Source organism: Calidris pugnax, unplaced genomic scaffold (assembly GCF_001431845.1).
Source record: "Calidris pugnax isolate Ruff unplaced genomic scaffold, ASM143184v1 scaffold187, whole genome shotgun sequence".
NCBI classification, from domain to species: Eukaryota; Metazoa; Chordata; class Aves; order Charadriiformes; family Scolopacidae; genus Calidris; species Calidris pugnax.
The window spans coordinates 1,145,854-1,173,412 of NW_015090969.1; the positions used below are offsets into that span (position 1 = coordinate 1,145,854).

The window sequence follows — 27,559 nt, forward strand, 5'->3', positions numbered from 1 at the left end:
GCCGGGGCACTGCCCGCCCTCCCTCGGGTCCCCCGCGGCAGGGCAGCGGCCGGAGGGCCCGCAGGGTGCCGGTTGTGCCGGGGGGCGGTCGGTCAGTCAGTCAGCGCGGGGTGTTGGCGCTCGGGTCCGTTCTCACACACCCCCCCCACCCCCGCTCTGGGTGAAGGGGCTGCCGAGGGCTCGGGGTAGAGAGAGGGAGGACGAGGGGAGGCTTTGGTTGTGCAAAGAAATCCCGGCTCGGTCGATTATCTCTCTGGAAAGCTGCTTTGGGAGGTGCTTTTGTAGCTGCTGTGAGTGGAAGTGTGGGCAGAAGCCTTGCAGCCCCCGGGGAGCCCGCTCTTGCTGTTACTCGCGTCCCGTTGTTGGATGAAGCGGTGGGGCAGGGCCGGCCTTGCCAACAGGAGGTAGATCCTCCTGCATCTTTTGCCAGGCAGGCTGCTGAACCGAGGTGCCAAGTATGTCCTGGCAGGGCTTGCTCCTTGCGTCAGGTATTGGATCCGCTGCCGTTCCGAGGGTAGTGAAACCCCACACTTGCTTTTCTCCATGTGCTCATGACTGGTTTTATCAAACGTAGGGGGCCGTTTCCATTGGGCATGGACGATAGGTGAAATGTGCTTCGTTTGTTTAGTGAGAATTCCAGCTTGTCCCTTTGTGCAGGGTCACTGGAGTTTCTGTGGACTTGTTAACCTCGCCTTCACCTCGGGTGATTGAAAGAGGCAGGGCTGGAAAAATCCCTCGGCGTTGCTTTGAAACACTTGATACTCGGTATCAACTAAAAGATGAGGATTGCTGGAAAACTGTCTGTCTTGTCAAAATATTTTGCAGCGCAGGATGGAGGTACTTCTACCTGTGTAGCCTGTGGATAAACTGTAATGAAAGCGGTTGACGACTGAGCACAAGTTCTGTGAGAGCTGGGAAAAAGGTCAAGCTGCATCCAGCTTAAGGTAAAAAGTGTAATTTATGATGTGGTACTGCTAGTGTTCTGCAACAGCTTCATGTTTTTGTGTCAGTTTAGGGCCTTGTTATGATTTAACTGTTAGAGCTGTGTTATTTCAGTTTTGTCTGTGGCACGGACAATTCTTTTTATGTGTTGTTCTGTGGCACCGGTTTCAACATAATAGAAGTTACTGCAGTAGTTTTGGAGTATAAACTTTACAAAGCGTTTAGGACTTCTGGATTAGGGTGATTTTCATTTTAGCTCTGTTTTAAATTCTCCCTTACAGGTGTGAACAAAGGTGGCCCCTGGGCTGAGGCTTCTCAAAGGAAGGTTTGGTCTGGAGTTTGTTTTCATGGCACAGGTGAAGACCTTTGGAAAAGAACTTTTATCATGGAAACAAAGTGTCTATAAATATTAACTAAACCAACAGAATACTTTTTTAAAAAGTTTCTGAGATACTTCTTCCATTTTCTCTGAAGAAAGAATATGTTGAGTGTTCTAATTATATAAAGTTGTATGAAATTCCCCCCTCCAAAGTATTGGAGGAAACTTATTCTAAGTTCAAAACCAAAATGAAATGCTTAATACAGTTGGTTTCCCTACTGCCCCTTTTATATGCACACTGTGTGTATTGCAGGGGTTTGAGAAGTCTTGAGAACTGAAAATGAATGAAAATGTTTCACAGGCCAAATATTTAAGTGTCCTGTCACAATGGTAAATAAACTTTAAATAACATCTTTGCAGAGTACAGCTTTTCTTAAACAAGCAGCAACAACAAAAAAAATACTTTTAGGACAGTAAAAAAAAAAGTAAATCAGCTTTAAAAATGCATATTTAAACTAAGGATTTGGTTTTGTTCTCTTTGTAATGGAAGAAGCAACTGTTACATTTTGATGAAGCGATACTAAGTCTTAGCTGAAGAATTTTTATTATGTGTTTCTGTGAATAAAGCTGTCAGCTACCCGTTAGAGATGTCATTGATTAGAAATACTGCCTACAGACACAGTGTATGGAATCCTCTCTTTTTGGAGTCCTTAACGGAGCGGAGCAGCAAAAGTGGTCTGAGTTTGGTTGTGAGGGTGGGAAGCTGCCCTGTAGGATCCCTGGTCGCTCTCCTGATGGAACATCAAAATATTCTCCATTCTTATCTGTATGCTCTGGTTTTTAAAGCTCAAGCACAAAAAAGTTAATATTGTGAGTAATCACTGTAATCGCTACGGTTAATGTTTGATTTTTGTACATGGTTTACATGTTTGTCTGGTTTCTTCATTGCTCAAAGTAACCTGTTGTTAACTACATAAAAAGGAGATTCTAAATACGGGTTTGCGTGTTGAAGCTGATCATGTCAGAATCCTGGGGCAAACTCTAAAATACTAAAAACACTCACTATAGAAACTGTTCAGTTATTACCGAGCCCGAGTTAGGTTTTGATGTGCTTCTATATGATTATCTTTAATGTATTTTCTGATCTAGCCTTAAAAATTATTTAATGTAACTGCAATTTGGCCAATTAGGTGACTTCAGCCACGGTTTGTTGATGGTTCTCAATGTTTTGTTTTTGGTTTTTTTGTTAATGTGAATACTGCAGCCTTGCATCAATTCAAGTTTCATATGAAGGACTCCTGTACATTAAGCATATACATCATGTGTGAAACGCTGTTGTGTTCTATGCTTAAAATTGCTGGATAGCTGAGCATTTGCTGAAATGAGCTGCTGATTGTTGGGTGGTTGGTTTTTTTTTTTTGTGGCTTATAATACTCCTTTGTAGATCTGCTGGTATCTTGTTTGTCCCTCCTGCATCTGGACAATGCATTCCTTCATGGTTTGTGTAACATCCTCTTCAGTGATTTCTGTGTATGCAGATACGGTAACTGGAAGGAGAAAATTCTGTTCTTAAATTGTCCCACTTCCCCACACCCTGGCATAGCTGGGGTGTTGGTCATTAAGGGGAATTTAGAGCAGTATTGATTGTTGGTATCCAGGAATTCTGGGGAAAAGGGACAAAAATGAGCATTAGGAAACTGTAAATTTTCTGGCAACACAGATTTATACTTTGAGACCCTTAAGATCAATGGGGGAGTGCTATAGGCAGAATGAAAGAAAATAAGAGTTTAAGATGTTGGATGAATAATCACTGGAGCTCACTACTGTTTTAAGAGGCTTGGCTGTCGGTGCTGTGCCTTCTGTCTGTTGTTCAGTTGTTTAAATCTCTCCCAGTAGCATTTAACAAGGTGTAAACTGAGTGGTCAAGTCTAAACCCAGAAGGGTTCTTGTCTGCTCTTATTTGCTCATTTTTAAAATGTAATCAGCCCTTTGAGGGAGTTGGGCAAGTTCAAAAAAATATGTTTTTCAGTGCTTGCTTCTGGGACCGGTGTATAATTGCTGCAGCTTGTGAGTGATTCCCATTGCTTTCTGCATTAATTGCTTGCAAATACTCCACATCTGTGTCACAGTATTCTGTTTTCTAGCAGTGTTTCACCTAAGAGATTGATACCTGGAAGCACAGACAAGAAATGAAGAAAGGTTATTTAAAGAAATTTAAGTTAGCAAATTAAGAGAAAAAGAGGTGAATACTTCTAGTGTATCTCAAAACTGCCTTTTTTTTTTTTTTCCAGAGTTGAGTGTAGGATGTTATTTCCATTTTCATTTACACAGTATCAGGCATAGCAGTGGAGTGTAGAAATTCATAATTAATAAAACAAAGGAAGAAATTAGGTTTCACGTATTTTTGCTGGTCTGCAGGAACAGACCGACCGATATATACACCCATAAACCTTCCATAACTTCTACACCAGTATTTAAAATAATTTACGTAGTTTCCTGCAGGTCTTCTGCAGTGCTCCACTTCCCACCCCTGAATTTCTCTTTGTCAAATATGTTTTTATTTATTCCCTGCTGAAACTGGTTGTTGCAGTTGGCGTGCTTTTAGAATAGGGTTTAGATGAGTTTTGGAGCTTTTGATTGTTGGGGGTTTTTTTGTTTGTGTTTTTTTTTGTTTGTGTTTTTTTTTTTTAACTGGGAGATGCACTGTGTGTTGTCTCTTGTGAAAAGGATGCTTTAAGAGTATTCATTAACTTTATCCTTTGGTGTTCTGTAGCCAACCAAGTAATTCCTCACATAAACTGGCAAATTCGTATTTCTTTTCTGAAGCATTAATCATTTTATTATGAAGGTAGGATGACATTGTTAAAAATAAGTGGGCTTTTTATGGCTTTGGTACTTCATTTTACTGTACAGGATTTAACAAATGAAAAATAACTGTTCAGTTAGTTCCAGTGGCTTATAATACATATTACTTATTTTGTAACTGAATATTTGGCCATTCTTAATGCTGTTGGTCTTTTTACAAGCTGCCCATGATCAACTTTTGTAAAATCTCAAGAACTAGACTGAGTAAGCAACAAGAACACGATAGCAAGTTTTTACAAGCCTGAAAGTACAGCAGCCTTACCGTTCCACTAGGACTTTAAGAAAACTATTAAGAGTATTTGACCAGTTCTGCTCTTTTCCACAGAGGAAAAAAATGAAATGTACTTGTAGTTTTTATACTTTACAGAATGATTGGGTTTTGATTGAGCAGAAGTACTTCAGAAGAACGGAGTGTGTTTCTTACACTCACAATAAGAAGCACCTGCTGTAGAAAGAGCGTATTGTCCGAATCTTGCTGCGGTGGGTGTGGGAGCTTTCAAGTCTGACAGTTTTAAGTAGTGAAGATGAAAGTGAGGACAGTTCTTGGGCAGGGGACTTCAAGAGGAATGTGATTCATGGGACATAGTGACCAGCGTAGTAATTACCAGTGCAGCTGCCGGAGTAACTTCTGCCAGTACTAAAAAAAATCTGTCCTGTCCAGTGCTCTGCTGGTCGGAGTGTCAGTGATAAGGATGGGAGCAGAAGGGTAACACCGTGTCCCACTTGCCAACTTCCCACCAGCGTACGGGGATGGAGCTATTTCTGCTTGGTTTCAACCCGACACCGAAGCTTCACAGGATTTCCTAAAGTGTTCAGTCTGGGCTAAAAAATTTGGAATTGGAGGCGGTAAGATTTTGCACTGTGTTTTCTGTGAGTAACAGTGAAAGGGCATGGATTCAGAGGGACTGAATTAACTCTGATAATGACTAAAACCTGTTGAATTCAAATAAGGAAATTCCAACCCTTAAATATTTTGCACTTCTCTTTTTGCACTTTGATTACACAAGGTTTTATTTCAGTAATGCATTTGTTTCAGTGACTGTGATAAATACGACTTTTCTTCTTCTCTCCATGACAATACTTTCTATTTGCCATTCCTTAAACTTCAGGTAAGATGTTTTATTTAATACTTTTTTCCAGTTACATTGAATGGAGCACTTCAGATTTGATCCAAAATGGAATTTAGAGTTAGGAGCTCTTGAAAAATTTGGGGGCAGAAGGGATAAGCAATGTTCTGCTAGCTTCCTTTTAATAGAAATTTCTAGTTCAAATGAGAAGAATCTTTTACTGGGAAGAATGCACTGGGACTCAGCCCTAATAAACTGACCTTTTTTGTGGCAGTTATATTGCATGTTTTCTTCATCATAGATGGCTATCAGTTTATGGAATGAGAGTCATGTTGCACTTTGAAAATGCCATTAAAAATTAAGATTCTCTGCAGGCTTTATTTTTTGCCTGAAGGTTGTGGGGTTTTTTGTTTTGTTTTTTTTTTTAATAATGAAACTCTCAAACCCAGGCTTCCTTTTAATAGAAATTTCTAGTTCAAATGAGAAGAATCTTTTACTGGGAAGAATGCACTGGGACTCAGCCCTAATAAACTGACCTTTTTTGTGGCAGTTATATTGCATGTTTTCTTCATCATAGATGGCTATCAGTTTATGGAATAAGAGTCATGTTGCGCTTTGAAAATGCCATTAAAAATTAAGGTTCTCTGCAGGGAATTTTTTGCCTGAAAGTTGTGGGGTTTTTTGTCTTGTTTTTTTAATAATGAAACCCTCAAGCCTGAATATTGTAATTTAATCCTTTTTCTGTGCCATCTTCAAACCTCTTTCTAATACAGAAAGCAGAGAGTCATGTTGCACTTTGAAAATGCCATTAAAAATTAAGATTCTCTGCAGGCTTTATTTTTTGCCTGAAGGTTGTGGGGTTTTTTGTTTTGTTTTTTTTTTAATAATGAAACTCTCAAGCCTGAATATTGTAGTTTAATCCTTTTTCTGTGCTATCTTCAAACCTCTTTCTAATACAGAAAGCAGGGTGAAAACTGGTGGGGTTTTTTTATTTAAATAATCTGTTAAAGCCAATGAAACATCTAGTTCTAAAATGAAGACCACAGTTTCAGCTGGTGTCAAAGGAGATCAGCTCATCCCAGAGTGTTTTTCCTCAACAATTAGGTCTTCCTAGTCTCCAAAGTAGGTTAACAGAGTTTAATAATCCTTTAGTTTCTCTCCTTTTCTTTGTGACTTGTTCATTTTTCTGCCTAATGGAAGGGTAGAGATGAGGACTCATAAATCCTGAGGGTAGAGTTACCCTTCCTGTCCTCCCAAAAGTACCTGCATGTGGCTGCTCTTCAAGTGTGTGGGGTGTCTCCTACATTGATTTTTTTTTTTCTTTTGTATGACCAGTTGTTAAAATAAATGGAGCTACTTTTGAGACACAGAGGAAGAGAAGGAAAAGTTAATTTAGCAAGTTGAAGACCGGACTCATGCTAGGGTACGTGGATACTTTATTCAGAGACAGAATGAAAGGGGAAGGAAGCAAATTCTGTAGCGTAGAAGTTATCAAAACCAAATTAATTTTAAAGTAAATGGGCCTTTTTGCAAAGTTACGAAGCGTGGTTCTTGTGTGCGTCTGCACCATTGTTGCCTTTAAAGTGGCAGTGATGTCCTGGAATAAGCATAATGAATTGGTGCTGAGCAGGAGGCTGAGGGCTGCGGGATGTGGTGGCCTGGCTCGTGGAGTTCATGGAATTGTTGCCATTGGCTTTGTTTTGTTTTGTTTTTGCCATTGGTTTTGGCTCGGAAGCCGCTTACGGTTCCACTTCTGCAGCGGGAATAAAGAGCCATCAGCAAGTTTGCACAGAAGCTTCTGGTAGACATCAGCCATGAGATCTAGCCTGGCGTTTAATTACAATTTAATTAAATCAATGGTTTTATGGAAATAATTGAGAAGCCTAATCCTCTCGTGGCCGCATCGTGTTGTTTTCCCTCCTAGGTGGGGATGGAGTTTCTGGGTGGCAAAAGCAGGAGGTTTACAAGTAGCCCAAGCTGTAATGCAAGTACATCCCGTGTCTACCAACACAATAATAGCTACAGGGGTGAAGCAGGACTTGGGTGAGCAATGCTCAGTTCTGCTTCAGTAGTCTGCAGCGTGAGGGTCCCTTCCTCTTTCCGTGCAGAGAGAGGACCCTCAAACACAGGGAGTGCTTTTTACAGCGCCCTGATAAACCGAGGCCTCCACCGAAAGCTAAAACTGGATGTGCTGCTCCAGTGAAATGCATCACCCATTTGTTATTTTCTGGGAAACAGCCAAATCATTTGTTGTCCCTCCACACACACACACATGCACACACACTTCCATTTATAAAGGAAGTCTTCAGTCTTTTGAATGTCATACAAAACTGTTCAAACCCAGACTTGGGCAATTGAAATTCAATTAGTTCAATCAGAGCAATTCAATTGACACAGCTGAGTTCTGTGATCCGAACAAAAGATTTTGCTTTAATTGCGTAGGAATATATAAATGATGATGTGATTGTCTTGTTCCCAGCCCTCCAGAAAGATGTAATGCGTTTTAAAGTTCAGTGGTATACACCTCTTTGTGCAGCTTGAGGTTTATGTGGTGCCTCAGCCCTGCATAAAATTGCAGGTGAAAACAGTCCCCTGGAAAACAAGAAAGTGTCAGTGTTGTCTGTGGGCAGGCCTGGGGCTGGGGGTTAACATGTAAAGGGCTCTGACATCCATTCACAGATGATAAATCCTTTGAGGTTGCAATTCACAGCTCAACTGTAGCGATGGTCAGGTCAAATCTGAACTTTATCTCGGAGCAGAAGGGGTTACAGTGTCTGCTTTTCTTAAATCTCTTTGCACGGGTCAGTCTCCTACACACAACATGGTGCAAAGCCAACGTAAACATGTTTATTCCTAGAAGCAGAAATTTCCTTGATCGTCTTGCTTCTGCCACGAGCAGTTGTGCTCTTGGACTTTGGTTTTCCCATGGCATGTGTGGCTGGTCGCCAGCATTTCTCTTCCTAGATGCTTCCTCACTGTGTCACGTTTACTTTGCTGTATGTAATCGAAGACCACAGTCACTGTCTTGCTTCCTCTGAGCCTCTCTGCGTAGGCTTTGTGAGCCTAGTGGTCATACCAGCGGTTCTGGCCTTACCTACTTCTGTTTTCTGACACAACTTAAAATTTCATTTTGTCTTTCTGCAAGTGTCTGTGTATGTGAGGCATCAGCTTATGCATCACGCTGTTGAACTGGAGATTCCCATCCTCTGCCAGTCTCCCTGCACTGGCTGAGTCACAGCAGATGAAACAGCCTTATTTGCTTATGCAAACTCAAATTGGGTATCAGCTTTGCAATAGGGCTTCTCTCTAGTTCTGAGTAGGGTTGTCTAAACTTCCATATTTCTTTCTACATGAAATCTTAAATGGTGGGGTCCTTGGCCATCTGCAACTTGTGCAACATCTCACCATCTAATTAATCGCTCCTTCCAATATTATTTTCTCTACCTTGACAGATTTTGTCACGTGTTACATCCCCGCAGAGCGATGCTGAGGAGGGCATTGTACGGGATCGGGCTTTGGGATTTCATCCCTTTCTTCTGCTCTGCTCTTTTGCTTTCAATAGGAAGTCTTCTTCCTTATCTCAGATCCCACACTGCCTTATTTCTCCTCACCTCACCTTAGTCAGCCACCAGTTCTGCTTGACGCAGTGTGCCAGCCTCCATGGTCTGCTGATTGCTTTGAAAACCATTATTTTCGTACAAGGAGGAGTATCCCACAAACAATCCCTTCTCCTAAACAGCCCTTAATTTTCCTTTACTATGATGACTGCAAAAGTCTTCAGAGTTACTTGTTGACGTGCTGTTGGGACTATTAATGCTGTTTTGCTGCTTGTTTTGGCCTCCCTACCTGTCTATTCTACCGTTGCCTCTTACATTTCTTTTTTTGTGCCCGTTATGGAATTTCTGTCACATGTTTATCCTGTCCCAGGACTTGGCATGAGTCAGTGGCTAGACTTTAGAGATATTGTAGTAAAACAAATAAATAATGATAGAATATGAAATAATGAAACATTGACTCATAAGTGTGGAAGGCCACCTAGTCCACGGTTCCTTTCAGGGCAGGGTTGGTTACACGTAACTATTCCTCACAGGTGGTTGTGGGCTGTTCTGGGAGGTAAGTTATACTGAAATTTCTGTTCCTCGATAATTTACTCTGGTTCCTGGCCATCCTTATTAGTCAGAATGTCTAACCCCAATCTTCCTTGCTGCAGTCTAAGCCCATTTCTTCTCGCACAGGCTGCAAACAGGAAAAAAAGGTATTTATTTTTTATTTTTTTTAAACACTGTATTTAAAATACTTACAGACTTTATGGTCCTTTTGTCACGCCAGCCTCCTGCTTTTCCGCTCTCCCTTGTAGGTTGTTTGCTGAGCATCTGATTGTTCTCCCTGCCTTTCTGTGTGCAGTCGGTGTGGGGTACACAGCATTCCGAAGCGGGGTGCTCTACTCCAGCCCAGGGTTAGATTTGGCTGTGATCCCCATAAAGCACAGTGCTGCTGTCAATATAAGCAACTGCTGGCTTGGGTTCACCTTGTCGTTTCTCTGCAGCCATCAGATTCTTTTCCATAGAGTTCTTTAGCTCCTTCTTTCCACCCAGTATTTCCGTGGTTGAAGGGGCAGTAGTAATATTGCTGCAGTGGTCAATATGTCAATGAAAAACTATTCCTAGAGGGAGGCGTGATCAGGGCGGGGAGGTTGTGTGGCCTTGAACTGGAAAGAGAACTGGGAAAGACACTGAGGCTGTTCAAAAGCCTCTGGTGGATAAAAGCCATCTCATTTTTTAATGGTGATTTGGCTGTATCCTTGTAGTCACAATATCTGTTAGATCAAACAGCGTCGCTTCTCTGCTATTTATCCCTTAGGTATGCAGAGGGAGGAATTTCATCCCCTTTCAGCCTTCATTTTTGTGAAGTGCCTTTATACTTGAGATCTGTTACAAAGATAGTCTTAGCTCTTCTCTGGACTTGTTCTTTATTAACAAGAACAATTATATTTTTACTAACTTTTCTGATCCATTTCATCTCAGTTTCATTGCTGAATCCTGAACCTTAGAGACAACATGAAGAAGCATAAATGTGTCCGATAATAATTGAAAGGTGAGTCAATGGGCCAAGTGGCTGAACCTCCATCCTTCCCATCCATGCAGTCCCAGAGTGCTGCTGCAAAGGGTGAGGAGCAAACTCTTCCCGTGCTGGATCCAGAAAAATCTTACAAGGATTTTTCAGACTGAAAAAAAAAAATGCTGGAGGGGACAGAAAAGATTTGGGTTGAAAAAAGAGAAGGAGGATTTCTTGTTGTTAGTCGCTATCCTAATTGAGTGCAGTACTGCTGTTTTAGGCCTTGGAAAATTACATGTTATTTTCTTCTAAATATGACAAATGCAAAACCTAGGACTAAGTGATGGATATTAAATAGTGAATATACCAAAAGGATTTGTCACCTCATAAGCATAAAAAGACTTCACTGCAAAGCGAAACAGGTTGGCTAGGCCCTATGTATTTGTTTTTCTTCGTATGAATCGTGTCTTCCCATTTCTGTTTAAGCCAAATTTACGTTTGGGTAAATGGAAGTGCTTTTCCTTTACAGAAATGCTAATACAAAAATAGTATGTGATTTAATCAGATGGGCTTCGCAGAAAATTCACAGCTCACCCTCTTGCCTGCTGGAGTTCAGCGTTGTACAAACAGGATCAGAAATTCTTTGCTTACCTAGCAGCAGAGCGGCTGCTTAGTCAGATCTGCAAAACACCCTGTTGAGCGTACACTGCTGAAATAAAGTTTGGATAATTTAGCTTTCTTCTTCGGTGTTGTTTGTTGAGGGGTCAGACTTTTCAGCTAATAGCTGTACAAAGTGCCTGGGTGTCCTGGGTGTCTCCTGAATGGAGCTCAGAGCATTTCGGTGTCATTTGTTGCGGGGTCAGACTTTTCAGATAATAGCTGTACAAAGCACCTGGGTGTCTCCTGAATGGAGCTCAGAGCAGAGATCTTCCCGCTGGAATGTGTGCTCGGAGATGAGTCGGAGGCTCTGGATGTTATTCCTGCTCATGTGCTGCATTATTCTTTTTGAAAATTCCCAGAGCTTGCGATATGTTGTGTGTATTTAAAAGCCCCATGAGGGGAGGAATAAAACACATTCTTTTTCTTTGCTCCGTACTTCATGAATAGCTTCTTTCTTGAAAATACAAAATGATACAACCTTGTTTATTTTCTTATGTCTACTTCTGCTGTTTTTACAGTAATGTTAAAAAATGTGCTCTTTCTGTCATTGTTTCTTAAATATTTGCTTTCCTATCTCAGCCTCATGAGTGGAAAACCATGGGAAATGGATGTTTGTGACTTATTAATGTTTTACGTTCTTCTGGTCGTTGAGAGTTGTAGAAATCACCACAGTGTGGGCAAAACGAGTTGTGTTTTCAAATCCTTGTCTCTGTATGTGGAGAGTGGAAAACCACCCTGCTTGTTTTTGGTTTTGTTTTTTTTCTTTCTGAGGCAGTTCCACAGGTCAGTCAGGTGTTCGAAACTCCAATTAATTTGTGTGAAAAGATATTTTTTTATATATATATATATGTATATATCTCAGCTGGCAGTTCTGAGGTATCTTACTCCAGGCATCAGAACACACAGGAACGCAGCTAGTGTGAATTAGAGTGTGCCTATAATGCAAGGTGAGTGTTGATCTGAGGAAATAGGTGGACTTAGAGGATCAGATTGGGGAAAAAGCAGGAGGAGCAGACGTGGGGATGCAGAGCTCCCAAATATCTCTGCTCCTTCGCAATGGGCACCCATGCAAATTGAGCTCTTGTGGGTGCAGAGGAGCCAGACCTGTTCTACTGGGTGTGTGTCTAGTTCACACACAAGCTCATGAGAAGCAATAATGCAAATGAGAAGTCATATGACTGGCGTGTTTGGTGTTAATTAGTATGCTTGTGAACTTTTAAACCACTCTGATAGACTTGGTTGTGTATATTGAAAGATAGATCTCTTTATACAGCTTTCTAAAGGTAAATTCTGGTACCAGGAAAGGTACAAGGACAGTACAATGATACAAACAAAGCCACCTTTGGGTTTTTTTGTTCTGTGAGGTAAAATAGAGGGATTCTGATGTATTATTTATTAAAGTACTGAAGGCGGCTTTTTGTTCCTCTAAAATTAAGACAGTGGCTTGCCAGCTTCTGGTTTTCAGGGACACCAGCAGAATATCTTCCCCTTGATTTAATCTTTAGCTTGTTCCAGCTTTCCACCTTCCTTCTGTAAGTACTCACGATACATCTGCTCAGCACCTCTGAACGTGAGGGGAGTGCGGGGGGGACTTGAAGCTGGGGGTAGGAAATTAATTCAAAGGGAGATACTACTTGAATTTTTTATTTAATTATGTAGGCGCTGCCCTCAAGTCTTGATGAGATGCATACATGTGATGGTCCCTCTGTTGACAGCAATCTCTTTTACTTGGTTCTGGCCACCTTTTCTGGATGGAATCCCCCCTGCTGCTGACCTGAGGCCTGGCTGAGAACCCACAGATTTACAGAACATTCACACAGTTATCACGTATACCAAAAGCCATTGGTTTTAATTGATGGTTAAAGCATTGAAATCGGGGAAGAAATGCTCTTTGTGTCGCTGCCCTCTGCGATCTCCTTTGGGCAAGTCAGATCCTTAGTGCTTTGTTGAGGTTTTAATACAGGCAGGTCCACCTCAACCGCAGTCATTAACTGGGTCTGCCCTGCCCTGCCCTTTCATAACTTTACCTTTTCTTTGGCGATTCTTTGATCACCTCCAATCTCAGATCTCTGCAAGATGCCATTGTTTTCCAGGGTGTGCTTCCTCTTGACAGATCAGTTCCCAGTGAGCTGTAGTTCAGTGGGGTAACCCTGAAGTCAGGTAGGCTTTTGCAATAGGCTGTTGCAAGCCTACACCAGCACCTTTGAGGGATTTCCATCCTACATGGAGAACAGAGGACAACGGGATGAGGAAAAGCCCAAGTTTGCTTTTTGACAGGTACCATTGTTTCAGCAGGAGACCAGTAACTGAGGATTTCCAGATCATTTCAAAAGGAGGACTGGAATGGGCTGTGCCGAGGGGAACTGGAGCAGGGTCCATATCCTTTGATGTCACCGTGACCAAAACTGGACCGTGTCATCTTCAGGTGCAGTAGATTCATGAGCAAGTGAAGGTCAGTGAGCACAATAATGTATTGAGGAGTCTTCGGAGTCTTTCTATTTTATAACTGAAGTTGTAGGCAATATCCTATAATAGTGAATAGCAGAGTGGAAGCCAGTTGCTTATCTGGTCAAGCTGATGGAAAGGACTGGTTTGGGGTTGACCTACCACTGGCTTGTCTTAGGAAGCTTTTTTTTTGCTGTGATGAGCATACCTGGTTTTTATTTCTTCATTAATAGTAGTGAATACATTTTTGCCTTTCTTTTAAGGCTGAAGAATGAACATTAAACGTGTATCTAGACAACAGCCTCTCTTTCAAACAACAGCCACAATGTTTTTAACCTTCCTGTTTATTCTTGCTTCAGTGTCAGTGTGTGTGACTTGGCTGTTGGTGTGGCTGTAACTTAGCACTGAAATGAAACCGTTGCCTAATGTCCACGGTCAGATATTCCAAAAGCAACAGCAAAATAGTCTTCTCTTTGTGTGGATGACTGTGACTGTCTGGTGAATGTCATCTGTGTTAAAGTGCTTTTAACTTGTTGCCCAACAAAAAGTGTGGTACAGCAGCACTTTGTTAGCTTTACCATTTTTCTGGCCATATCCACTGCAGTTTCCAGAGTCTTATCTTATGTTTCTGGCTCTGGAATTCTGCTTCTCTCGATTTCTAGAAACAGTTTGTTCATCTTCCAAGCATTTAGGAAATGTCTATCATCCCAAAGCAGACTTTATTTTCTCCTTTGCCTAGGGGCTATGTGCATAGAGCACAGCATAAGTTTTGATAGCTATACTTGATTTTAAGAGTAGAATAAATTAATAAGGCATACACAAGTTTGGACTAGCAGGGATTCAGATTCTATGAAATTTGCATGAAAGAAAGGTGTCTTGGGCTATCTTTAAATTTAACATTATGTTATATAAATATATTCCTAAGGCTTCTGTATTGAAATTTCTCTTCACCAGTGCCCTGTGATTAGCAGATGTGTTGTTCCTCAGCAGAAATAACTGGCTTGGCTATTTTCATAGAATCACAGAATGGTTAGAGTTGGAAGGGACCTTAAAGACCACCTAGTCCTAAATCCCCTGCCCTGGGCAGGGACATCCCCCACCAGAGCAGGTTGCTCCAAGCCCCCTCCAACCTGCCCTTGAACCCCTCCAGGGATGGGGCAGCCACAGCTTCTCTGGCCAACCTGGGCCAGGCTCTCACCACCCTCACACCAAACAAGTTCTTCCCCACAGCTCAGCTCCATCTCCCCTCTTGCAGGGTCAAACCCTTCCCCCTCCTCCTAGGGCTCCCCTCCCTGATCCAGAGTCCCTCCCCATCTCTCCTGGAGCCCCTTGAGGGACTGGAAGGGGCTCTGAGGTCTCCCTGGAGCCTTCTCTTCTCCAGGCTGAACCCCCCCAACTCTCTCAGCCCCCCCTCCCAGCAGAGGGGCTCCATGGGTCATCTCCGTGGCCTCCTCTGGCCCCGCTCCAACAGCTCCATGTCCTCCTGCTGTTGGTGGCTCCAGAGCTGGAGGCAGCACTGGGGGGGGGTCTCCCCAGAGTGGAGCAGAGGGGTAGATCCCCCCCCCTCACCCTGCTGGCCACGCTGCTGGGGATGCAGCCCAGGGTGCGGGGGGTTTCTGGGCTGTGAGCACACATTGTCAGCTCATGTTGAACTTCTCATCAACCACCACCCCCAAGTTCTCCTCAGGGCTGCTCTCCAGCCATTCTCTGCCCACCCTGGATCTGTGTTCCAAAGAGCCATATATGTAAGAGTTTTCCAGCTGTGACTCTGTGGCCTGGTATCCCCAGAAGGGTTTACCAGCACAGAGCATTAATCAGCTCCCAGAACAGTGTGCCAAGGAATGCTGACCAGCAAGTGAGGCTGAACCTGCATTTCATTGGGGAAAGGTGGTGTCAGTCAGTATCTTGCTGAGCAAGTTTAGTGGGGTGGAGATTCAGGGAAAACTGGTGGGACTGGAAGTAAGTAGTGCTCTTCTAATATGAAAATTGAGTTAGGCTTCTGAATAAAAAGTGATTATTTGCCTAATTTCCCTTCAGATGTTCTAATGTACACATGGGGCCAAAGCTAATTCTCTGACTATTTAATAGCTTTTAGCTGGCTAAGATGCAGACTTTGGGATTGGGGGGGTTGGGGAGTGACAACAGCTCGTGGCTGGAAAATCAGGTAAGTAGAAAACTTGAATTTTTTTGTTCCTTCTGAAATTTTTTTCTTCGTGGTTTCTGTTATTCCCAGCTCTCTTTCCTTTATGTTCTATTCTTTCTGGGGTTGTTTCTCAAAAAGCTGCTGTTCCTACTCGTAGCATATAGCAGAATGGGGAGAAGTGGTTTGTAATGTCATTTTTTAAAAAAAATACTCTTCACGATGCCTAAAAAACAGGATGGGAAAGAAATCCTTGTTATCTTTTCAGAAATATGACTTTTTTTTTTTTTCCTCTACTGGGAGACTGGCTAACCCAGAGATGGGGGGCTGCCAGCTTTGGAAACCCTCACTTGAAAAGGCAAGGATTGGAGTCTCAGCCAACGTTACTTCTCCCGAGGTATTTGAGTTAATGAACATAAATAGAAACCAGATAATTTTAAGCCACCTGTAGTAAAGCAATTTCCTTTGCAGAGCAGATTTTGCCACCATCTCTCTCAGATTCTGACTGCACGAACCCCGCGGGAGAGAAAACCTCAGCATCCAGTGTAAGATCTCAGCAGGCAGGATTTTTTATTTATTTTTCACTTTAAACAAAATAGAACTAGTTACATTTCTCCCTTTGTTTTTAGGGTATGTAAAGAAAACTCCCAACCTGGAAAGAAAAACCCAACAAAAAACTTTTTTAATCTTTCAATTTGGAATATTGTCTTTGACTTTCCCTTTAGCTGTGTGTGTCTGTTCTAGAGGCTGCTTCTGTTGTCCAGAGGCTTCAGGTATTTAAGATCCTCATTCCTGAAGGTATCCCCTGTTAAATACAAAACAAAAAAAATGAAAACAACACCCCCACACACACGACCATGCCAAAAAAAAAAAACGAACACAAAAAAACCAAAATCAAGTCCCAAAAAACTCCAATTCAGAAACTCCTGAGTTTCTAAAGTGCATCCACATTTGAAACCCATTTCAAGGTCTCAGTATTTGCATCAAGGATTTTGCATTTCAGCTGTTGTTGAGAACAACTGTTGGGGGTGGTGGTGGTGCGCCATGCCTGTGTCTGGTATTGTACTGGTTTTATTGGGTGTAATTGAAATTTGGGACTGAAGCTCAAACTGAGCAATCCCTGGGATGCTTCTTGTTTTGTGCCACAAATTTCCTTCATTTCCCCCAAAGGCGGTTTGGTGCTCAGGCAGCTGACCCTGCCTGGCTGCGGCTCTGCAATAAGAGAAGTTGGTGAATGTCTGGAATGACTCTTCTCTGTTCCAGGTCTTGCTCTTTGGCTCCACACAACATTTTCCAGCTGCAAGTCCAGAGCTGGCCAGTTTGGTATTGACAGATCAATCACCAGGGCTTCTCTAATGGTGCCGGCGCTGCTGGCCGGAAGGTGTTTGTCCCCCCCCTCCTTGGGTTATTTTTGTCTGAGTAATGCACAGGAACTTGATAATGGGCTGAGATTTTTTTTTCTTTTTTTTTTTTTTTTTTTTTATGGGACTCATCACAGAATCGTTGAAGTTGGAAGGGCCCTCTTGAGGTCACCTAGTGCCACCCCCCTGCTGAGGCAAGGGCAGCTACAGCAGGTTGTGCAGGACCACGTCAAGTCAAGGTTTGGAGGTGTTTGGAGACTGAACCTGCTCCAGTCTCTGACCACACTCCATTAAAAAAAAAAACAAACCCAAACCAACCAGTTTCAGAATTGCACAAAACTCACTGATGGGACTCATCACAGAATCGTTGAAGTTGGAAGGGCCCTCTTGAGGTCACCTAGTGCCACCCACCTGCTGAGGCAAGGGCAGCTACAGCAGGTTGTGCAGGACCACGTCAAGTCAAGGTTTGGAGGTGTTTGGAGACTGAACCTGCTCCAGTCTCTGACCATACTCCATTAAAAAAAAAAAAACCCAAACCAACCAAAAAAACCCCAAACAAGAAAATGTTTTCTTGTGTTGAGATGACGCTTCCTTTTTTTTTTTCCTTCTAATTTGTGCCCATTGCCTCTTGTTACTGAAAATGGTCTGGTTTCCTAATAGTCCCATCTTTCTCCACCTCTCCTTATATGCTCCAGTCCCTTGAGCATCTTGGTGGCCCTTGCTCCAGGACAAGTCTGTGTCTGTCTCGTTCTGGGGAGCCCAGAAGGTGCACGTTGGTAACGAGCAGAGGACCTCACAGGCTTGTTGCTCTCCACAGTTGGTCTCAAAGCTTGTTTTCAAGTTGAAGGTGTTTTGTCCAATGTTTTTCCCAACCTCTCTGACCACCATGAGGAGACTGGGGGGTTCCTAACTCCAGGAATGGATTAAGTCAGGTTTGAGTGTAGAACCAACATGTTCTTCAGGAAAACCTTGGCTTCATCAGCACTGCCAGGTCCTGGCCCTCTCTCTGTCCTTTCTTCTGTCACACATCATGGGACCTGAACTCCATTCTCAGCTCTGTAGATCTGCCAGGGGGTGACTGGCTGCCCATGAACTCCCTCCGTGTCCCAGTAAACCTGTTTCTTAAGAGCTTCTAAATAGCGTTTATTTCCTAACAAATTCTGTTTGTCAACACTGGGCACTTTGTGACACCAAAAGGCAGAGCTGCAAGAAGTTTGGGGTAGAGGCAAATCGTTAGGCTTGAGGCCTGAATGGAATTTCTGGAACTTAGTGCCATCTCTGTGTTCCTGTTATCGCAGATTCCCAATTTAGATTTCACATCTCGGAGGGGTTCATTTGAACATACTCTTTACTAGCACTTTAAAAATGTCAGGCATATGTTTGTCAAATTTAGAGCTGGTTTAAGCACAATTATGCATGCGTTTAAGCATAGTAGTTAAGCGATTTCGTGAACTGTATCAATAAGTTTATAGTAATCTAATTACACTGATACTAGCAAGTTTTATGAATTAACTGTGTTTGTTTCCAAACAAACGTGGCTGGTTGTATTGGTACAAAATCTGCGCGTAGACAAACCCTTCCTTTTGCTAATTATGCAGCACTACAAAGGTGGGGTGTGTTTTGTAAGATGCATCATGAAATTCTTTCCCTTAAACAAGAGGAAACCAAGGAGTTGGAGGGAGATGCTTTTTGTAAAAAGTGGGTGTAGGTGGTGTTTGGTTTTTTGTTTGATGGAATTGGGGGCTATAGATTTGGAGGAAGAAGCGTGCCTGGCAGCAATCCAGAGATTGTTTCAAGCGTACCATAGTGGAAAAAAAATTAAAAAAAATCAGAATAACATGCAGAATCAGTGCTGTCGGGGCTGTCTTGACCGGTGATGACCGGGGAAGGGCATCTGTGGTGGGTGAGTGCGGCTGTCATGGAGAAGATGTCCCTGTTTTAAAGGGATGAGCCTACATTTTTAACTTTAATGTATTTTAACCGAACCAAAAGGTAGGCCAGAGCCTGAGCTGCCAGCTCTCTCAACAAAAAGACGTTTTATTTTGAGAGGAATGCAGTAAAAAGTGCAGTCTTTTCTCTGGAGCAGATGCCATCTGCTTTGCTGGTAGAAGAACCTCTCTGGGTCAAGTTCTCACTGGTTTGGTTTAGGGACTAAATGAACAGGCAGAAACATTTGGATAGAACTTTTGTATCAAGGCATCTGTTTTTTAAAATTACTGTTCGATGTTTCAAACATTAATATTTGGAGGGGGGAAATGTAAAATCTGCAGTTGCAATCACGTTTTTCTTTGCCTTTCCCACCTCCTTTTACATTTGATAGCACAAAGGGGCTTGTTTGACTTTCAGACTTTGGGCGTTATAATTTTTGATGTTTTGAGGTGGTTCCTATTCCAGCAGTCCCAGCCCCCTGCTGCCTTGGGACCATCTCTGCTGTTCCACGGGGAATTGCTGTTGGGTCACAGCCACTCGGAGGTGTTCCCTGGCACCCAGGAGTCCCTGCACGGGTGCTCCCAAGGCTTGGTGGCATTGGCAGTGCCAGTCCTGTCCCCTGCTCCTGGTGGTCACAGAACCACCCCTGTGACCGTGGTGCCTTGGACAGTAGCTGGGTCCCAGCTCTGCTTTCTCCTCTGTTTCGAAATGCAGACATCAAAGTGAAAGAAATTTTCTAGTAAATTTGTTTGGAAGCTCTAAAAGAAAACTTTCCTTTTCCCATGTGTTTTCCATTTTGTTAGTTTTGCAATATCAACTTTTCATCCTCATTAGATTTTTTTTTTTTCCAAAAAAAATCTAGCATTTTCCTGGAAGAGGAATCCCATTTTCACACATGCATTTCCCTTGATTTTTGTGGGACTGCTCACATACATAAACAGCTACAGAGCGTTTATTGAAATCATAACCATAAATTTTGTAATAGGTTAAAGCGTCGAACTGTGGATAATAAATTCTGGATGTAATGAAGTTGTTCATAACTTTTTTGGGAAAAAAAAAAAATCGAGAGTGCGTCTCCCCCAGTGATTTACAACAGCTGTGATTTTTAAAGGGCCTAAAATAACTTTCCAATTTAAAAATATTTAAAATACTTCCCTGAACAAGCAGGGGTGCTGTGTTGGCCATAGTGCTGTCCAATTAAATATTTACTAGAGTTGTTTATCGGGTGGCTTGAAGCAGGAAGGGGGAAGTGCTGATGTTCACCATCCACCAGCCCCTCACCTTCTGGGGGGGGCACCCTCCACCTTCCCCCTCCTGGCTTTGCTCTGCTTCTGTCATTCTCAAAAACCTCTTGGACGGGTGAAAATGTTTTTTGGGCTTTTGATGTTTTCTTTAAGTTCCTGGAGATGCAGATTCCCTTTTGCTCTGCAGTTCCCTGCATCTCTGCCTGGAAATGTTTCTGTTTGCTCTGTGAGCCTTTTGCCTCCGCTGCGCTCTAAATATTCCTCATTTAATGAAGCAAAGTTCTTTAATTACTATTTTTCTTTGTGGAATGGCTCATGGTCCCTTGGTCTTTTGATACTATCAGACTGAAAGGGAAAAAAAAAATCCTTTTAAACAATTTTCTGACTCCCTCTAGAGGATTTCTTTCCCAAGCCCAGAAATAGCTCCACAGTGGGAGAAGCGGAGCGTTCAGTCACTGCGCCTGCACAGCCAGGTTTTAGTGCAGATTCCAGCTTTTCCATTTTTTTTTTTCCCTGTCACTTGCTGCTAATGTCTCCCAAATCTTATTCCCACTGTTCTTTAAATAAAAATGCTCACAGCCCATTTTTCCTTGGGCATCTCAATGTTCTCAGCCAAAGGACCCCAGTGCAGCCATGGCTGTGTGGAGCACAGTGTCCCTGTGGAGTCCTCACTTCTCTGGACCAAATCTGCTGAGACTATCAAGTAGAAAGCTTAATTTTAATGCCTTTTTGGATTCCTTCTCTCCCGTTGCAACAGAAAAATTCTAATATCTGTCTTGACGTGGACAGGCTGGAGAGCTGGGCAGAGAGGAACCTGATGAAATTGAACCAGGGCAAATGTAGGGTGCTGCACCTGGGGAGGAATAACCCCCTGCACCATGATGGGTTGGGGGTGACCTGCTGGAGAGCAGCTCTGAGGAGAAAGACCTGGAAGTCCTGGTGGACAGGACAAGAGGGAACGGGCACAACTGGAACATAAGTAGTTTCATCTCAACACGAGGAGGAACTTCTCCACTTTGAGGGTGGCAGAGCCCTGGCAGAGGCTGCCCAGGGAGGTGGTGGAGTCTCCTTCTCTGGAGACATTCAAACCCCACCTGGACACGTTCCTGTGTGACCTGCTCTGGGTGGACCTGCTCTGGCCGGGGGTTGGACTGGATGGTCTCCAGGGCTCCTGTCCAACCCTGTATCACTCTGTGATTCTGTAATAGCAACTCATTTTCATGATGGCGTATTTTTTTCCCCTTCATATAAAGGGGTTCACATAGTTTTCTTGTGTATATATATGTATCTTGTATATCTTATATATACCTCTCGTATATCTTATATACACATATATATATATATATCTTGTATATCTGTCCTTTCCTATTGCTGGTTTTTCCCCTTCATATCAAGGGGTTCACATAGTTTTCTTGTATGTGTATATATATATATCTAGTATATCTTATATATACCTCTCGTGTATCTTATATACATATATATCTATCTTGTATATCTGTCCTTTCCTATTGCTGTCTGCTGCCACAGGTGAGGAAAAATGCCCTTCAAAGTTGGGCAGTCAGGGGTGGCTTCTTCACTAAGGTCCAGGCAAGAGCAGAAAGCTTTTTACTTGAGCACAGCGACACGGTCCCTCTCAGAAAGGGGGTAACCTGGGGTCTGGGAAGAAAATCTCTCCAGGGGAAGCCCGTTTCTCTGGTGTGTTTTAATGATAAGGAATTTATTCCTCGCGGATCAGATGCATTATCTTATGTCACCATTCAGTGCCGTTACCTCATTTAACCATTTCAGATGCCTTACCTTATTTACCTGGGGGTAGGGAACAGCAGGAACAAGCAATCCCAGGCTCTTCTTCCTTACCCCTTCTTACCTTAAAATTATTTCAGGCTCTTCCTTCGAAGCCGCTGTAGATAAGGGTTAAGAGCTGAGTTATTGCAGCACTAAATCATTCTCACTTTGATACAGGTTGCAGCCATCTCTAATTCACCCTCTTAGTTCCTAAAGGAGACACTAACCAGAACAGCTGCTTTAAAAGCATTAGCTATTGATGGGCGACAGCGTTTGATGCCTTTAACATACTTACAGTCAGGAGAGAAGTGAATCATGGTGGTGTAACCAGCTGGTGCCACCATCAATCCCTGGGACGTGGGGACCTCTGTGCTCCCTCCTCCATCCCCTGCCCCACAGCTCGGCTGGCTTTTTTGGGGAGCAACCCCGAAAAGAAATAGGCAGCGGCAGGCGGGATGGGGATGCTTCTTTGGGGAGCATCCCCCTCAAAAAATAGGCAGCGGCAGGTGGGATGGGGATGCTTTTTTTGGGAGCATCCCCCCCAAAAAAATGGGCAGCGGCAGGCGGGATGGGGATGCTTCTTTGGGGATGCATCCCCCCCAAAAAGTAGGCACGAAAAAGAAATAGGCAGCAGCAGGTGGGATGGGGATGCTTCTTTGGGGAGCATCCCCCCAAAAAATAGGCAGCAGAAGCCGGGATGGGGATGCTTCTTTGGGGAGCATCCCCCTCAAAAAATAGGCAGCGGCAGGTGGGATGGGGATGCTTTTTTTGGGAGCATCCCCCCCAAAAAAATGGGCAGCGGCAGGCGGGATGGGGATGCTTCTTTGGGGATGCATCCCCCCCAAAAAGTAGGCAGGAGCAGCTGGGATGGGGATGCTTCTTTGGGGAGCATCCCCCCAAAAAATAGGCAGCGGAAGCCAGGATGGGGATGCTTCTTTGGGGAGCATCCCCCCAAAAAATAGGCAGCAGCAGCTGGGATGGGGATGCTTCTTTGGGAATGTACATCCCCAAAAAGAAATAGGCAGTGGCAGCTGGGATGGGGATGCTTCTTTGGGGAGCATCCCCCCCAGAAAATAGGCAGCAGCAGCCAGGATGGGGATGCTTCTTTAGGGATGCATCTCCCCCAAAAAGTAGGCAGGAGCAGCTGGGATGGGGATGCTTCTTTGGGGAGCATCCCCCCCAGAAAATAGGCAGCAGCAGCCAGGATGGGGATGCTTCTTTAGGGATGCATCCCCCCCAAAATACAGCCAATGGTAGCTGGGATGGGGATGCTTCTTTGGGGAGCATCCCCCCCAGAAAATAGGCAGCAGCAGCCAGGATGGGGATGCTTCTTTAGGGATGCATCCCCCCCAAAATACAGCCAATGGTAGCTGGGATGGGGATGCTTCTTTGGGGATGCATCCCCCCCAAAAAGTAGGCAGGAGCAGCTGGGATGGGGATGCTTCTTTGGGAATGTACATCCCCAAAAAGAAATAGGCAGCAGCAGCCGAGATGGGGATGCATCCCCCCAAAATATAGGCAACGGCAGCTGGGATGGAATATGCTCCATGTTAGCTGATGCATTCTGACACATCGTAGTAAACATCCAGAGCCCACTGTGTGGTTTGTCTTCTGCTGCTCTTTGGCAAAAATCACATGTAGAGACTAAGATTCATAACTGGACTTGGCAGCTTTCTGTAGCTGAGTGGATTAAGCCAGTGCAGTGAAGGAGGAGGTGGGCAAGGTGAAATTATTTCCATATGGCAGATCCCGGGTGCCGCTGCCCATTTCTGTGCCCTAATTGCAGCAAATCGCGACAATTTGGTGTTCGGAGCCTAAAAGCGCTCGTGTTTTGTGGCGTTTCCCGTGAGCTAGCGGCGAACCCGGCATTTAAAGTGCCTTTCTCCATGTTTTCCCCACCCTCCGGCTCCTCCTCCGCGGGGCCGGTTCGTTCCCGGCTCCCGGGCGGGGACCGGGGGCGGTTGCGGTGGCCGTTGGGCGATGGCGGGGCGGTGGCGAGCGGCGCTGGCGCTGCTGGTGGCCCTGGGGCTGGGGACAGGGACGGGGCCGTGGCCACCCGGGGGTGAGTCACCCCTGTGGTGGTTCCCCCGGGGTGGGGGTGCTGTGTGTGGGGGGTGTTTTCTTCCTCTTTTTTTTTTTTTTTTTTTTTGTGGTTTTTTTTTTCTAATTTTTTAACTGAAATGCCAGATTTTTCCCCCAGGAGGTCACCGGTTTTTTTGGGTGGCTGGTCCTGGGCTCCCATCCCCGTTTGCTTCCATCCCTGCCTTTGCACAGAAGCTGGGGAATTTCAGTCCTTGCTATTTTTCAAGGACTGCTTGGGGAGGGTGGTGAGGGGGTGAGGCAATTTTTTTGTTTCTTTTTAGGAAATTGAATGTACTAAAGGAAAATGTAACACAGCCCAGGGTTTGTGCTGTGCTTTATTATTTATTATGCATGTAAAAAAAAAAGATAGGAAACGTTAGAATTATCCATAAATGGGGATGTTGACATGCTTAGCTATGTATACAACTCCTCCCCGGATTAAAATGCTGAATTTAAAAAAAATATTTAAAGGGACTGTCATGCTCCTGAAGGTAGTGACAGTGGATAAATTCTTTCTAGCATTTCCAAAGACTTGGTTTTAAAAGGTAAAAAAGCCACATCACTATAAAAACCTCTTTCTGTCCTGTTAGTTGGAGGTTGAGGGTTGTCACTCCCTCGCATGGTGAGGGGCCTGGAGGAACGGGACGTTGGTGAATTTGGGGAAGTGGCAAGCCCAAAAAACTCCTCTGCAGCGTTCCAAGCCCTGATCTGCTGAAAATGCTGGAGCTTTTCTGCCACCAAGCGAGGCAGGGCACGCAGTGATAAGTGACTGGCCCATCTTCTCCCCACCATCGTCATCTCCTGGACTAATGTTGCTTAAAATTTCACTTTTTTCATAGAGTTTTCTACCTGTTTCTTCAAATTATTCTCTCATTTCAGAGCTTGTCTTTTTTTTTTTTTTCCACTGGAAGTATTTATGCCCCAAACCCCAATGTTTGCTTACCGATTAGTCTATTGTTGATGGAAATGATAATTTACAGCAAGACCCCACTTCTTAAATCAAGACTTTATGGAGAGTGATGTCCTCAGATGCGTTTCTTGGAGTTTGTTGTGTCTGAAAGTCAGGGAGCAGGACGGGGAAGTGTGAGCCTGCTGGCGGCGTGGCCACCAACTGCTGCTGTGGGCTAGTGAGGGTGGTCGAGGAGGGGGAACGTGTCTGTGACCACTGCACCAACCTGGGGCAACTTAGGGAGTTTACTCCAGTCTGAGCTCCAGTTCTTTAACCTTCCAAAGGAGTGGGTGCAGAAGAGGTTGGGTATTTGCCTTTGTTCCGAGGGTTCTCCTGGTGGTTGATGGTCTCCATCTCTGGAGACATTCAAACCCTGCTTGGACACGTCCCTGTGGGACCTGCTCTGGGTGGCCCTGCTCTGGCAGGGGGTTGGACTGGATGGTCTCCAGAGGTCCCCATGTGATTCTGTGGTCTTCCCAGGGGATGGTGACAGCAGCGTCACGGGGAAAGGAGATGTGGCCCATTATCCCAAAGGTCACTCGTTGGAAGTGGTTGGACTGCGTCGAGTCACGAGATAGGATGCTTCAATATAGTATCTTAAGACTCTACATGGGAAAATAATTTGTTTTCTCTTTGTTTTTAGAGGTTCTGATCCTCTGAAGCAAATTCCAGCTTTGGTAGGGTATCTGTCTTTCAGGAAAAAAAAAAAAAGTTTCAGAGGGCAAAAAGAAACCTGGCCAGAAAAAAAGGGACCTGGAAAAAACCTGGATTTCCACAATAGAGCCATGCAGCTTTCCTTTACCAGAACTGCTTATGACACGGCAACTTCTATTCAAAGCAGAAGATTATAAAGTACAGAGAGCAGCAAATTCAAGCCCGTGTATCCAGTCGAGATCACGTTGTTTGTGTTTGTGCTGAGTGACTGATTATGTTTCTAATGGTTTTTTTTTCTTTCTTTTTAGCATTGCAGCCTGATTTTGGGAATGCGACGTCTCTGGAGGTAATTTTAATGAGGGGGCTTCGGAACACAGATGTATTTATTTCTCATTAATTGCTCACTGTTTTGGTGCTACTGTGTATATGATAAGCCAAATTTTTCCACGCTTGAAACTATGAGGAAGCTTTCCTGGGGATTTTGGTGTGAGCCATGTCAGAGGAGACAAAGGGGAATCTTAATAGGTTCCCACTATGGAAAGACTTGCATTAATTTAATTTTGAAATTTCCAAGATGGAACCTTTCCTAAATATGCTTATTTATTCCTAATGAAGAGGATTAATTTCACCAAGTGTGACTTTTTATAATATGTCACTGAGTTTTGATACGTCGCTAGCGTTTTAACGATGACATGGCAACAATAGTCACATGTTGCTTTTAGGTTTCGTGATTTTCAAACATAACAATGTGCCACGTTAACAATGTGCCACGTTTTTCCAGAAGTTTGTGATCTGCTGCAAATTTTATGACATTTTATTGTAGTTATTAGTGATGACCAACTTGGTTTGGGATTTTAGAACAGCTCTGGGTGGAGAAACCTTGCTGCCTCTCAGATGCAAGTAATTTTAAAGAACACAGGGTGCTTTTTTGTAGGCACTTTTCAAAAGTTGTGCTTTCTTAGTTGGGCTGTAGTGTTCAAAAATACTCAGTCTAATTATAAAAGAATATATTTTATAGAAGTAGGGCCACTGGCCTTGTATGAGGCTTTTTTGCCTGAGTGTGCATTAATTCATATTCAGAGTTTTACATGTGTGGAAGTTTGTACATCTATTTCTCTCATGGAGACTGGTAGCTATTTAGAATCTACCTGATGTCATTTTTGTCCAAGAAAAAAAAAAAAGTGTAAATTCCAATGTTCAGTTGAAAGCATTCATTTGCAAGTTGGATTTTGACATTTTTAAACTTGAAAAAGCCTGTATTCTCCCCCACGTAGTGCATCTAGAGGAGAAGCAAATTTATGAGTTGTGAGTATTGTAAAGAATATATTCACAAATATACTGGGCTTTTTTTTTCTTGGCCTGGTTTGATTGCTTCTTTACTAAAAATAGTAGCCTTCACTTTGAGTTTCCAGGCCTCTCTGGGCGTAATGTTGTCATTAGAGTTGTCTCCCTCCACCCCAGTTTTTTTACAGTAGCTTGTCTTAGAACCTAAAAAATTGAGTGCTATGATACGGCGATGGATGTTATCCCTGCAATGAGCTGTTAAATCCTGATGTGGTTAAAGTTAGTTTTTGTCTTTGGCAGGTGATGGTGCATGATCCATCCTCGACTCCTGAGATTTCAGATATGGACTTTGATGTTGATGCTCTCTTCAATGGTAAGAGCTTTTCCCTCACACAGCAACAACCCCCAGTTCAGCTGCAGGCTGACCAGTAGGACCTTTTTCAAACCAATAACTCTTAAGGAGGGCATCCCATGCACACTTCCTGTGCTCGTTAGGGCAGAAAAGCTGCGGCTTTCGAGAGTGTCATGGAAAGAGCTCCATTTCACTGCAGAGGCAGAGTGAACGGGACAACTCACTGCATTATTCATCCAGTCCAGAAAGCAAGGTTACCATCTAGTACAGGGAAAAAAAAGGGGTCTGGAGCACAAGTCTTGTGAGGAGTCTCACACAGCAACACCCCCCATTTCTGCTGCAGGCTGACCAGTAGGACCTTTTTCAAACCAATAACTCTTAAGGAGGGCATCCCATGCACACTTCCTGTGCTCGTTAGGGCAGAAA

At 43.6% G+C, this 27,559-nt stretch overlaps 1 protein-coding gene across 1 annotated transcript in view; it reads left to right on the forward strand.

Annotated features, from left to right (window-relative positions):
* The first annotated feature begins 97 nt into the window (after window positions 1-97).
* NOX5 (NADPH oxidase, EF-hand calcium binding domain 5) overlaps window positions 98-27,559 on the forward strand; it is a 51,017-nt gene continuing 23,555 nt past the window's right edge. Inside the window, exons 1-5 of the mRNA XM_014952716.1 lie at window positions 98-944; window positions 1,224-1,298; window positions 13,204-13,360; window positions 25,806-25,843; window positions 27,082-27,154. The gene's annotated coding sequence lies outside the window, so the exon portion shown is untranslated. The remainder of the gene's footprint in view (window positions 945-1,223; window positions 1,299-13,203; window positions 13,361-25,805; window positions 25,844-27,081; window positions 27,155-27,559) is intronic.